Source organism: Paramisgurnus dabryanus, chromosome 24 (genome assembly GCF_030506205.2).
Source record: "Paramisgurnus dabryanus chromosome 24, PD_genome_1.1, whole genome shotgun sequence".
NCBI classification, from domain to species: Eukaryota; Metazoa; Chordata; class Actinopteri; order Cypriniformes; family Cobitidae; genus Paramisgurnus; species Paramisgurnus dabryanus.
Window position 1 is genome coordinate 27,626,814 of NC_133360.1, and position 15,172 is coordinate 27,641,985.

General features: G+C 33.0%; 1 protein-coding gene and 1 long non-coding RNA gene across 2 annotated transcripts in view; both read left to right on the top strand.

Moving 5' to 3' along the window:
- Positions 1–15,172, top strand: part of LOC135741066 (uncharacterized) — a 90,500-nt gene that overhangs the window by 50,754 nt on the left and 24,574 nt on the right. The window lies entirely within an intron of this gene.
- On the top strand, positions 5,195–6,022 carry LOC135741123 (uncharacterized). Its single transcript, XR_010529349.2, has 2 exons — positions 5,195–5,306; positions 5,810–6,022. It is a non-coding gene; the product is annotated as an uncharacterized lncRNA (long non-coding RNA).

Consider the following 15,172-nt stretch of genomic DNA (forward strand, 5'->3'; position numbering starts at 1 on the left):
AATTTACTTTAAATATATCTTGAAATGCATTTAATATATTTGAAGTGGTTTCAATATAATACATTTAATATGCATTTAGTATAGTAGTATTTAAATATATTAAGTATGTCCCAAAAAATACTATTTTAATATATTTCTTTTTCACCTGGGTTGAATATGTTTTTTTACTAATATACATACTGTATATTATATTGTGTAATATAATATACATTGTATAAAAAAACTATGCTCTTAGTATTTCATGTTATATTAATTCCTATCTACTGTCTATAAACTACTAAAATGTATTTATTGAACATTTTCTGCTCTGCAACAATATTTTTTTCAAAAGTGCGATAGAAATACATTTACATTAAAATAATTCTAACACATTCTTTGTTGTTAAAGTGATCCTCCGCCTCTCTGCTGCCCTCTTGTTACTCTTAACTAGGTTAAGAGACCTCTCCAGCTCTCTTAAATAATTTAGGAGCTGAGACCTAGTCTTAACACTTAGAATGCTTTATAAATTGAACTTTTTCTTAAGTATAGGAATAAGAGTAAAATGACATCATTCTTAGAATTTTGACACACTTAAGACTAAAATTTTACTCTGAGCTGCTTTATACATACGGGCCCTGATGAAATTATATAAGAGAGAGTTTCAGTCCTTGATGCTGATTGGTTTATTCACAGCTATGACATCATCACTGAGCTACTTTTAGTCTCACTATGCAGCACTCATAGCTGATCATTAATATTTGCTGAGTCCCAGTTCGCATACTATCCATCCTAAATAGTATTCAAAACTAGAATTAGTACGTCCCAAATCGTAGTATGTTGAAATGAGTATCCCAAAGATACCCAGATGGTCTACTATTTCCGGTTAGAATTCGAAGTGCAGATCAATGCACACTCTAATGGCTAATATTGCCCACAACCCATTGCGTGCGGGAGGGAGGAGTTTAACCACACTGACCCTCTTGCTTATTTGTAGTAATACTGTGGCTGTATAAATGTTAACTTTATTAGTCCAACAAAAGAAACATGGTTACTGCACTTTTACTATAGTAAAAGCATGGTTCATTGTCATCTGGGTATTTTTGAGTTATATACATAAGTATAAAATACGTTAAACAATAGTTATACTACAAACTTTAAATATTTTGACTTTAAAATAAGTAGCTTTCATAACATACATTGCACATGAACGTCAGAACCAGCCGCCTCACAAACGACCTGCATTTGGTTCTACGATGACGCTCTGCTTCACTCCTCAACTTGGTAGAACACATTGTAAAATGTATTGTGAAAAAAAAAAGTTGAGAAAAAAGATGGGAATAGTAAATAAAATTATATTGGACATAAGTTATAAGAATGAATGAAATATTGTTTACAGTCGTGGTGTGCGTAACTAGGCAACCACGTTTTCGTTCACGTTGGATGACGTCATGGAAGTATGTCCCAGAACGTGCATACTCTTTTGCTACACACTCAAAAGTATGTACGTTTTCCTCACAAAAACAGTACATACTTTTAGGTCTTAGTATAAGTAGGCGAAATGGGACTCAGCAATTTTGTCAGTTATAGTTATAGTTATTATATTAAACACTTCAGCATATCTCATAATGAAAGAACCCAGGTGAAAAAAGTGCACTAAAATACACTTTATTTAAGTACACTTAGTACACTTTTCCACAATATATTAAAAGTGCTCTATTTTCGCACACTAATTTTGAACTTAGTATTCTAAAAAGTATCATTTAGTACCTGAGATGAACTTAATACCATCTTAGTGTACTCAACTGTGCTATTTTGAGACACCATGAAGTTGAACTAAAATGTAATTTTAACATACTATGTCTGTATTTAAAAAATATATTTAATTATAACTTGAAGTACACTTGAATCCATCTTTAAAGGCAGGATAGGGAGGAATTATCTAAAAAAAAACTTTTTTACAAATTTGTTTAAACTGTCTTTATATACAAATACATAAGTAAAATGTAAGTACTCTGAAAAAGAGAGTAGAACACACACACCTAAAACAAGGCAAACAAAGGAATAAACGAAGCAATCAAACGAGAATAAATATCGCATGGCTTTTCCTCGAGTCGACAATGAGGTAGCGGTATTGTTTGCGGGTAGTCCTCATCAGAGTCAACAATGCTTTCATCACGGAAACTCTTCCATGCAAAACACTGGCTTAAGAGTACTAAAAGCCATCCTATTTGTTTATATTCATAGTGATAAAGTTAGGTGTATTATTACATGTGATTGTGACATGATGTTACTACATGCACCGCGCTTCCTCTCCGCTCGTCTGGTAAATGCTTCTCCCAGCAAAGCAGGCAGTGTCGCGCGTTCATGTGTTTTGGGGGCGTGACTTTAGAAGAAACCCAGAAAGGAGGGGGTGGAGTGAATGGAAAAATGAGCTGTGTTTAAAACAGTCGTGAGAGGTCTACAGACACTCAATTTTTATACTCTCTTTTTCAGAGTACTTACATTTTAATTATGTATTGGCATATAAAGACAGTTTAAACAAATCTGTAAAAAAGTTTTTTTTAGATAATTCCTGCCTATCCTGCATTTAAGCATTTTGAAATATACTTTAAAGTATACTAATTGTATGTTAAAATAATATTCCAAATGTATTCCCAGGTGAAAAAAGTTCACTAAAATACACTATTTAAGTACACTTTCCACATTATACTAAATACAACTCATTTTGAACTTAATATACTAAAAAGTAGTATTAAGTACTTTTTAAGATGAACTTAAGACCATCTTAGTGTACTCAACTGTGCTATTTTGAGACACAATGAAGTTGAACTAAAATGTCATTTTAACATTCTAGGTCTGTATTTAAAAATATCTTTAATTACAACTTGAACCCACCCACCTTCAAACATTTACGAATGTACTTTAAAATATACTACAGTATGTTAAAATAATATACCAAATTTATTCCCAGGTAAAAAAGTTCACTAAAATACACTTTAAGTTCACAACCTTAAGGTAACAAAAGCTCTTTATTTCCGTGCAGTAATTTGTGCTTAATATACTAAAAAGTAGTATTTAGTACTTGTTAAGACAAACTTAAGACAATCTAAGTGTACTCAACTGTGCTATTTTCTAAAATTGTATTCAGTTACAACTTGAAGCCACCTTTTAAACATTTATAAATATAATTTAATAATTTCAGATATAATAATAGTACATAAATAATATAACATACAAAATGAAATAATAATATAATGCCCACACATATACATTATATAATTCATTTCTAATGTACTGTAACCATATTATGTGACATTTGAGGTACGGTCAAGTATACTATTAGAATGTTATATATGTACTATTTTACCTGCATGTTTGCCACCAAAACATGTTTTAACTCATTCTAAAATGATACCTATTCTGTATTCATACATACGAACACGTTTCTTCCATCATTAACAACTAATTAAATGTTAAAGGGACAACTAAGTACGTATTTACTGCTATTGAAATTATTTTACAATATAAAACAAAGATCATTCCCTGGTGAAAAAATAGTATGCTAAATATATTTAATTTTGATATACTTAAGTATACTTGCAGTCAGACTAATGACCAGTATACTTAAAGTGTGCTATTGATTAGTTTATTTAAAGAGTGCTATTTTGGAACAACTAATTTTGTACTTAATATATTTTAGTTGTATATTAATTGTAACAAAGTACAACTTTAAGTGTATTTAGTGTACTTTTGTGTGCTAAAGTGGAACAACTTTAAGTGTATTTAGTACAATTTAAGTACATGACTGTTTTTGTGCTAAATTCATGCTTGATAAGTGGATTTAGAGTGTGTTTTATTTATGTTAGGAGTACATTACAAATGTATTATGAGTGTCTTGCAAACATACAATCAGTATATCTTAAATAGACTGTTTGCGTACATTCTATATATTTTTGGCCAATCCAAAATTCTAAAAACTGCCCTGGTGAAAAATGAATATGCCAAGTACATTACATTTTGTATACTTTTACATACCTGCAGCTAGATTAGTAATGAGTATACTTCAAGTGCGTTAATAGTTAACTTAAAGAGTGCTATTTTGGGAATAGATTACTTTAGCTGGTAACATAACCAAAATAATTTTTTCCAAATAAATAAAAGCTGATTAAAACAGTCAAAAACAATTCATTTTAAATATATTTAAAATATAGTTTTATTCACAGTTTTCAAAGTGTACAGTATTTGCTTAAAAATTGAACAATTACTCATTGAAGAATGTCAAGATGATTGAGTTTACAACGTCTTTCTCTCCCAAATCAACTTTAGTCTGCACTGTAAAAAATCCAATTAATGAAATGTTGGAAGGGCAAAAATATATAAGTTAAACCAACTTTCTTGTTTGGGCTTAGTTGAGTAGACATATTATTTTAAGTCTAGATAAATCTGTGTTTAAAACATTAAGTGAATGGTTATTTCCAAATTCAGTCAACATTCAGAATGGCTATGTTGACTGAACTAATTAAGACAAATCTGGTCAATATGTGGACTTATGACAGCTATGTTTCCTGACAACAAAATGCTCACAATATTACTGTTATTTGGTAACAAAATGTAATTTTAAGAGTTGTTCAGGCGTGAATGTATGTGCTTTAAGTTTAAATATGCGGTCGGTTAATATAGATAGCGTCTATTTAAAAATGTGCTCGGACACTTTCGGACGGAGAAGAGCTCCAGATGAGCTCCAGAAAATCACAGACACTTAAGCGCTTACACCCCGCCCAGCGCAGCCTCGCCTCGGCAAGCCCATCAGAAACCGACTGCTGGCTCTGATATCTCTGTGGCGTTTAAACATGCGATTTAATTCATTTTAATTTCTTATACTTAATAATAAAAGGTTTACCGGTATGTTTTAAATCATATTTTAGGATTGCACTTAAATGATATCGCTGTTGAATGATATTTCATATCTTTCACATTTGTTATAACTGGGCTGCGTACTGCCTGCGATTTTGAACTTCAGAGCTAAAGGTGCGAGTGGAGAAATAGTCCCAATATCATTACAATCTTAAAACTTCTAAATATACCCGTGTGTGTACCCGTGTGCGTGCGTGTGTGCGCGCGCGTGCTCGCGCGTGTGCTCGCGCGTGTGCATGCATGTATGTATATGCGCGTGCGTCTGTGTATTTTGAATTTAAAATGTTTTAACTCGGAAGGATCTGGATCACAGGTCATTTCATCTGAGATCAATCCGCACGCAACAGCTGGAATCACTTACTGATTCACACAAGGGAGGACACAAGTCAGCCGTTTCCTCAAGTTCACGTCAGGTAAGTGTTTGTAATTAAATGTTAATTTTAGAATATATTAATTGGCAAAACGCAAATACTCGACGTTTTTGTAATTATATTTTTGTAAAGATACATTAGAAGTGTGTTATGTTACGTGACCGAAGTAAAGTGGAGCTATTTTAGTTAAGATAAAAAGCCTGGATATAGGTTTGGTTTACCGGACAAAGTTTAGAACTCGGTCTTTATTATAATTGGGACATTTTTACAAACAAACCTTATATAATACAATACTGGCGTGCATTTTGAGACAAAACAATAGCACTCATATGTTAAGAGATGTCAGTAAGTTATTTTAGTCAGTGAAAAGCCCTGTCCGAGAAAACCGCCCAATAGTGTTTAATTATGTGTGATGTCTGAGGGAAATTTGGCCTAACATTAACGTTATTTAGGGAATAAAGTCTTTCACCGTCAAACTTTATTATATTAAACATGTTATTTATGTATGTGTGTGTGTGTTTATATTCCTCTGTTTATCAAACCAGAGCGGAGATGATGTGAGGGGCGGACCAGAAGGATACATAGCGAGACAGTCTCCGCTTGGACTGGCTGAGGAAAGTCTCCTAAATGGCCCTGGAGATGTTCTGACTGACTTTGGAGGCTTTTTGGACTGTTTTATGCCCTCTATTTAAAGAAGACTTAATTCTGTATGTTCAGTCTGTATGATAAGTGAATAAAAAGCTTTTGTTTTTATGTGACTTAAGTTAATTATTTTGTTTACAACACCAGCATAAATTATTTGATAAATAATTTAAAAATGTTATTAAAAAAATCCCAAATAATAAATATGAATTGAAGTAACACATAAAACATTGAGTGAATACTTAAATTTTAATTGACAGAGTCTTTGCTGTAAGTTTTTAAAGATTCAACTGATTAAAACATTTTAGTTGAATGAACTATAAAGCTAATTGAGCCAACATACTTTTTTATATTTGAGTCAAATTTGGGCCAACTAAAAAACATAAATCCAGGTAACACTTTGGAGTCAGAAATTGAGTGAACGTAAAATTTCTGTGGAACTAGTTACTAAAAAATAATTCATTGAGCCAACAATTTATTTTTTACAGTGTGGCAGGTTTTGGTTCAGCCTAAGGAAATCTGAAAAAGAGAGACAATAAGCTCAATTAAAAAGTGTTTAATATTAAAACATTACATTTATTTAAGACTTACTGTATTAAATCTAGAGTTTACTGGCAGAGATTGTATAGCAGATATATTTTTACCTAAACTAGAGCTTGACTTAAATGTCATCATATATATTAAGGGGCGGTTTCCCAGACAGGAATTAGACTAGTCCTAGACTAAAATAAATGTAAGAGCTGTCCAAACTGAAAACAACTTGCTCTGACATATCTTAAAATACATCAGTGCCCATTGTTTTACATCGTTATGCACATAAGTAATGTTTTTTAGTAAGGCATGTTTGTTAAAACTATCCTAATTAAACTAAGGTCTAGTCCTGGATAAAGCTAATCCCTGTCCGGGAAACCACCCCTAAGAGTTTTCATTATAATGACTTGCCTATATGGGCTGCAAAATCCTCCTTACATAAAATACTTCAGCTCCTAAAGAAAGATTTTATTGTATTAAATTTAAATGTAAAAATTGTCAGAAAGAAAATGCAACAAGCAGACAATTGGGTGTTTCCTGGAAAGGGATTATCTTAAAACAGGACTAGGCCTTAGTTTAATTAAGAAATATAACCAGTTTCAAAAAACATGCCTTAATAAAAACATTACCTGTGTGCATTTTGAGGCAAAACAAAGGACACTGGTGTATTTTAAGATATGTCAGTGCAAGTTGTTTTCAGTTTGGACAGCTCTTACATTTATTTTAGTCTAGGACTAGTCTAATCCCTGTCCGGGAAACCGCCTCAATATGTATAACGTTATCTAAACTGAAGCTTGATTTACTACTACGAATGAATTATTATATCTTAAGAGTTTAAAATGACTTACCATTAGCTGCAAAGTCCTCCCTACAAATGTCTTTGAAAAACTTTAGCTTCTGAGGAAAGAATGCAGCATCATTAATACTAAATACAGTTAGGTAAAAGCCTTACAAACTCTAAACAGTCAATAAATGGTTAACTTTCACGCTACATTTAAAAAACAGATTTTCTGACGCTACCTTTTTTCATATATACATACACACCAATACATATATTTAACAAAACAATCGGGTGTACTAATTCGATATAACAGGCTGACAGTGCTATCTTTCAAACCTTTAACATTAGCTATAAGCTAAGCTAAGCTACACAGCAGCTTATCACTAATAGCGAGTTAGACACCGCGTTATTGACAACATTTCGCATTCGAAATATGATAGTTTACTGATAAACGTCAAAATGGTCAAACGATAATCAAATATAATTAATTTTAAGATATTTTAACGTACCTTGGGACTGAATCCGTCCGCCTTGAACGACTGGTAAAAATCAAAATACGTGCGTCGTGACGTCATCACACACACGTCAGATGCATTATTCAAATCTCAGAATTCACTTTTCTCTGAAATGCATTTACGAAAACTGTTTAAGTTTTGTACAGCTAAAAGCGGTATGCAATTGACTGAAAAACTACAAAAAAACAAACACTCATATTCCCCTTACGAAAATGAATGTTTTTTTTTTGTGGTAAAAGTTTAGTAACCATGTTTTTTTGGTGTATTGATTATTATTAGCAAAACCACGGTTATTTTGTGGTAAAACACAGTTAATTGGTTTATCCAATGCTTGACTATAGTGAAGTTAAAGTGTACCTTATGTTAATAGTATATTACAAATGTATACATCTACAATATAAAATGTAACTGAACATACTGCTCTCTCGTAATTTTAAGCCCACGTTATTTCTCCATAAAATAATATACATTTGTACACCCCATATACTTTCAAAATGTACTTAAAATATACTGTTTCTAAAGAATACTAAATAATGTATTTTAGAAATATACTGTCAGTGCATTATTATAATGATAACTTTAAGCATACCGATAAAGTATACCTAAAATACATTTTAAAATAAGTTTAAATTTAGTATACTTTAAAAATTGCACAAAACTTTAACTTTAAGTATATTTTTCTAAAGTATACTTTTAGAAAATATACTGAAGTATAATTATTTTGAAGTATGTTAAAAGTTTAATTGTAAAAAATACGCGCAAATATGTTGTAAGCATACTTTAAATATGTTTAAAGAAAGTACATTCCTTTGTAAGTATATTTGTAATGTACTATTGCAAAGTTAAATATACTTGAAATACAATAAAGTATATTTGTTTTTCACCAGGGTTGAAATGCAATGAGCTACTTTTATCAAATTGTGGAACAATTAATACATTAATATGAAAAGTACACTATGAATATGCAACCATTGAATATTCATATAATCATAATAATGTAATTCTCTAAACAAAAAGTTACTGGAAAAAATGCAGAAGTGCATTTGACTCGATGCACTCGAGATAAACCTGCAAATGGCTGAACCAAAACACAGAGCAGTTTAAATGTCACGTTTAAGTTGAGGGTCACTTCTTCTTGCAATTCAGACACTGTAGTAATTGAAGACTTAATCACAAGGTCTGTGAAAAGGAAACAGAAAATATACAAAATTAACCAATAATTAATGAACATAGATATGCATTAGAATTTTGTTAACTCCTCAGTTTACCTTTTAAAGATTTGACTGTGTCCTCTTCAAGCTTGACATGAGTGTCCGTTTGATCCGTCGCTACATGGCACTCTACAAGTTACATTGAACATAGAGTTATAGGAGGCTTAACTCACTGACACTGATATAATGCAACCTGTGTGTATTACAGGCAGTGATGGGAATAACGGCATTATAAGTAATCTGCGTTACCAACGGAGTCATTTTTTTCAGTAACGAGAAATCAAATAAATTACTGTTTCCACCCGTTATAACCTCGTTATTGTTACTGACATTAAAATAACTGATGATGATTGGTGTGTGTGTGTGTGTTAGAGAGGGTGGGACAGCCACATAGCTGATGATGATTGGCTAAATTTCCATCATTAGCCAACCAGAGGCAGAGCACACACAAACACGCACAGTGACAGTCCGACTCCGAGTAGTGTAAAAAAGTCTGAGTAACTTGAGCAACTTGGTCACTTTGTCGCTAGATTTAGCAACTTTCTATCACTTTAGCGACTTTATTTAAAAAAAGCGACAAGGACAAATCTAGCTATCTTTTCTGGCGTGGTTGGAGACTTTTGTAGACTGACATGAAAACACGCGTCGTTCTCTCTTCCGAACGAGCAGCACTGACAGGCAGCCCGGTCCTCGCGCGGCAAAACCCCCGAATTACACACCCGGGACAGGGCGATGGCAAATACAACGAGTTCAAAGGTAGTGGTTGCAAACACGAAGTACATTAAAGGCGCAAAAGAGGATGTTTTTCGACGACTGAGAATCCAAAAACGGTTACTGAGTTTTTTAAATGAGCGCATGCGTAAGAACAGCCTCCCTGCTTCACAGCTCATTTCTAGGGAATGCCTTCCAAAACTCGTGCACGAATATTTGAACACGAGTGTTTGTTTACCACCGGCATATGCTGTGTCGCGTGACTCGCGTCAGTGGATTCACTATGTGAAATGATGATAATAAACAAAGAAGACGTTAAAACGTTAGATCAGTCGACGCTACTCCCATTTCAACTAGCATGTAGCAGACTGGTCACTGTCTTACAACTAAAGTACAAGAACAACGTCAATATACTTGAATAACAGTACAACAATAATTATTCCCCAAAGAAAGAATAATCACTGTTACCTTTCGGGAAGAATTTTGCGAACTGCGCGTCTGTCTTGACACCTCTCTGTTCCTTCATTGCTCTCCAGCGTTGAATTGTTTCTCCAATAACGGCTCTGTTTACATTACATTCTTCTGACAATTTTCTCCTATTCCCAGCGGCTTAAAAAAGTCTTTCTTTTGTGTCCTCCTTCGAGTTTCTTCTCTACTGTGGTGCAAATTCGAGGAGGAAAGCAGGATCTACAATGAAAACAAAACAAAACTTAAGACGGAGTGTCATGCGCTATGCGCATGCGTCACCTGTGTTTAGTTACTGGAGTGCGCACGTCTATCACAAGGATCGTAATGGCAGTGATTGACAAGCCAAAGGGCCAATCGCTGATGCGATGACCGCATGAGCAATTGGCTGATGTTTTTAAGGCCCTACCTTGTGCACAGATGACGTATATTAATATTATTACTTTCAGTGCAGCTAATAAATAGTCTTTTATCATTTAGTAAAGACAGTTTCAAGTTATATTGCAAAAATGTATAAAACAAACATCCTCTTTTGCACCTTTAAACACTACTTTTCCATTGTTGAGGTGAAAGGCATGAATGTGTTTGTAATTTGCAACGTATGCCTAGGTAGAAGTCTCTCCATGCCTGTGGCAAGTAATTCTGATCTAATAAAGCACATCACATCATCACATGCTGCCACAAAATTTGTGGTTTCTCTTTAGTATTCATTTTAGTCATTTAACATATTTCATTTTAAGGGGCATCCAAGTTATTTTAAATATTAGACATTTTTTTAAGTAACGCAGTAATTACTTTCCCTGGTAATTAGTTACTTTTATAATTATGTAACACAGTTACTAACTCAGTTACTATTTGTGAGAAGTAATTAGTAACTATAACTAATTCCTTTTTTAAAGTAACGTTCCCAACACTGATTACAGGATATGCCTTACTTTGATAATTGTGTTTTATAACCAGGGCATTTTCTATTGTCATGTCTATTGTGGTCTTGCTTACAAGAAAAGTTCAGCTCTGCTTAAGGAGATTTAAGGAAATCAGAAGTCATGCCAATGGACTCTATGCACACTTAACTTCCACGTTTGACTTAAGGCTGCTCTTTAGTTTCTAGTTTTTTTTTTGTTTCTTTAGTTTACTAACATTTTAACAAAATGGCTGCCATTAGCCATTTGCTATTTCATCAGAGATGCAACAATCACATACTTATTCAGTATAATGTATTTTTATTTAAAGATCTTAACACTCCCAGCGATAAAAAAGAGTAACACTAATGACATCCAAAAATCTTATCTCAAAATTCTTAGATATATCATGATATTTTAGACAAATAAGGTAAGACATCTCAAAAACCCTTTGCCTTCCTCCACTGCACTTCTTCCACTGACCTCTTGACCCATGAAAAACATTGTTTCAAAATTAAAGTGCTTTGGGTAGGGTAACACCAATGACATAAATTTGGGGGACAAATATTTATTGGATATTATTCATATTAATAGTGTATTTTTACCATTTCAGTGTTGTAGTAAATTCATACAGGGTTAAAGGTAAATGTAAATTTGATTTGTTTTATTAAAAACATGGAAGTACACAGTTCAACTTCAATGTATGATCAAAGGGACAGGGCAATTTTCATGACCAGACATTTTAAAAAAAAGTTTTAAAAAGGAAAAAAAAAGAAAATTATATAAGTAAACTCTCACATCATTTTAAGAACAGTCTATATTTATTAAATATATATCATTATGGAATTATTAGGTCAAATTAAATGATTAAGGGGTCTGCAAAAGCAAGGGACAAGCATTTCCACCTTTTTTGTAGAATGACTCTAATCGCAACAACAATAAAAAAAATTGCAGAATGTGAATCCCGTTGTTTCAGCCAGGTCCTCTGATGATCACTATATATAATTTAACAGTTTTAGTTTCAACTTTTTATTAACATTTACCAACGATCATGCACGTTGTGTATTGAACAACAGAATCAGGAAGCCAATGTGACGTACTGAATCCCAAGAACCAATGAGGTTTATTCACATCCGTCACGTGTGTTGTTTGAATATAAACACTAACAAATCTATGTGGACTAATTTAGTAAAATTATTATATAATGCACTTTCAATGATATGATGTTGAAATTTCAATGTTACCCTATTAAAATTAATGTACATGTTTAAAAAAAGTATGTTTTTTTTTAAATACACTAAAACTTCAGTAAAAGTATGCTTGTGTTTAACATACTTTAAAAAAAAACGTGTAATTAAACATATTTTTTTACCAGCGTACTTCTCGTGCTCTTTTTAGAAATACAGTAAAAGTTTGCTTGAGTTTAGCATACTTTTAAAAGGTGTAATTAAACATATTTATTACCAGCGTACACTGTAAAAAATTTTTGTGAAATTTACGGCAAATTACTGGCAATAAAGTTGCCAGCTAATACCTGTAAAATTACAGTAATGTCCAGTGATACAAAATTACAATACATTACCGTAAAATAAAAACGGTACCTTGCTGTAGTTGTGTTGTGATTTATTGAAGTTATTTTACAGCTTTTAACTGAATAAATACGGTATAATACTGTTTATTATTTTCAGCAACAATCTGTGACTGATTTGATTTACAAAACTTTATTGTAAATTCCTGTAAAACCTCCATGCTAAAAGTACTAACAGTAATCGACTGGCAGCTTGGTTGCCAGCAAGATAATGTTAATTTACGGTTCTGCCTCTGTAAGTTTACCGTCCTATTTGCGTTAATTTACAGCTTAACTGTATGTTAATGTATTAATGCCCTGGAAACAACTAATTTAATTTAGAAAACCAATTGCCTGATCCATTGAAGTTTTAAAATATACATATTCATATGGTGTTAGTACTGAAAAACTAAATTCATTTGAGTCCACTGAAAACAAATTTAACTTTAAACTTAAACTTCAAAAATGTAATGTGCAGTAGTGTTATAATCACTTTCACACAAATCTTATGTAGTTCATCACAAACAAACTACACAATAACTGCTTTGAAATAAAACAACAGGCAGCATAACATCAATGATCTACTGCCCATCCTTGACCTAAACAACCACACTACTCTCACACTACTAGTCAAATCCTAACAAAACAAATCATTAAACACTAAGAGATCTCTCACATTATCATCTTGTGTAAATCCCCTGATCAGTTTTTTAGTTCACATAGTAAAAAAAAAAAAAAACAAGGACTTTTCTCTAATGTCTGTGTGAAATTAACATATTTCTATATGCAAATTTGACACTTAGGTGTTCTGTTTTTTAACAGCACATTCTGCTAAATAACAGTAACCAACTGGCAGCTTGGTTGCCAGCAAGATAATGTTTTTTAACGGTCTCCTTCAGTAAATTTAGTTTACAGATTAGGACTGTTAAAAAACATTAGCATTCTGTGTTTTTATATCTAAGGGGCTTTTTACACCTGCTCACTTCATGCATTTTCTCTGATCGGATAGCTATCTGATCGTAAAAAGACCAGGTGTAAATGCCCTCTGAAACGATTTCGAGACGGATTTAAATCCGATCGCTCAAACCACTTCAGGAGGTGGTCTGGGACGCATTTCAAAGAAGTGTAAATGCATCTGGTTGATGAAACCACATACGTCGCGCTTTACTCCTCCCAAACGTAAACACGTCACTCGCAAGAAACCTGGAAGAGCGCCAAACAAACAAAGATGACACGCTTATTGCTTTACAGAGTGATGACAGCGAGTAAAAAGCTTCCTAGAATCAATATAAGAGTCTATTGACAAACTCTAATGATATTAAACAAAGAAATAAAACTTTAAGAGAGTTTTGTGAATGCTTTTCCCGCCATGTACCTGCTTTAAATCACCGCATTGTCACTCTCCTGCTGTGCTGTACTCAGTGGCGGAGCCAGAGGGGTGTCCAGGGTGGCACTGGACACCCTTGACATGTCACTGGCCACCCCGTGTGCCACCCCAAATTTAATGCGCTACTTTTACTTAATCGCTATGTTTATTTTCGACGTGCGGCAGCGCAGCACATTGTTAAAAACAAACACTATGAATATGAATTCCCTGCGGCGCAAACTCTTTATTTTTCAATCACTGCGCAAAGAGACTTGGATTACTCTGCTTATTTTGGACATGCAGATATGATTTATACATCATTTAAAACGTTAAAGTGTCATTTTTGTGTGTCTATAAAAACTGAATGTTGTGCTTTTCACAAAATTAAGGAAATATACATAATGCGCGTTCTTATCTCTCCATCAGTGACGTCTTTTCAAAAACGCGTCAGAAAAATTACTGTAACGAATACTTTTCATATCATCAGAAGATAAATGTTATGTCTACATAATGCTTGGAATCCCTTTAAAATTATGTAAGTGAAGTCGTACATTGCTAATACTACATGATTTCACCGTATATGCTGGAAGTGTGGTAATTTTCTTGTGGACTGAATAAAGTCTAAGATTGCCAATTCTTTTTACAACAAATCCCAGCACAATGTTTTCATTCTTGATGTGATCTTTATAGGCTGTTAATTCGACTGGATTGCCACATTGAACTTGAAAGCGCGACGCGCATATCCGATAGTGCGCGTGCACACTGCACAGCCAACAGCTTAAACGACTTCATGTTCCCGTCTTTTTTGCTTAAACGGACAAATGCTCATATGTCAAAATAGCTGTCTTGGTGATTTTCATACTAAACATTTGGTTACTGTACGTCTTAAACGAATGAACATTTTATTGCATTCGGTCTTATCCTAACGTGTTGAAATATGTCATTAAAGTTAATAAAATATCAAAAGAAAAAAGAAAACTTTTGCATCTTCTGTATCTTCGTAAATAAAGATTAATCCAATTTGTGATGAGCACTGCTATTTGAAGTAAGTTTAAGGTTTATCATGGAGTTTAGATTTCCTAAACTTTGGTTTCATTAAAGGGATACTTCACAAAATGAAAATTCTGTCATAATTTTTACATCCTTATGTTGTTCTAAACCTGTACGAATTCCTTTTTTCTGATGAACACAAAAGAAGATATTTTGATGGTATGCAC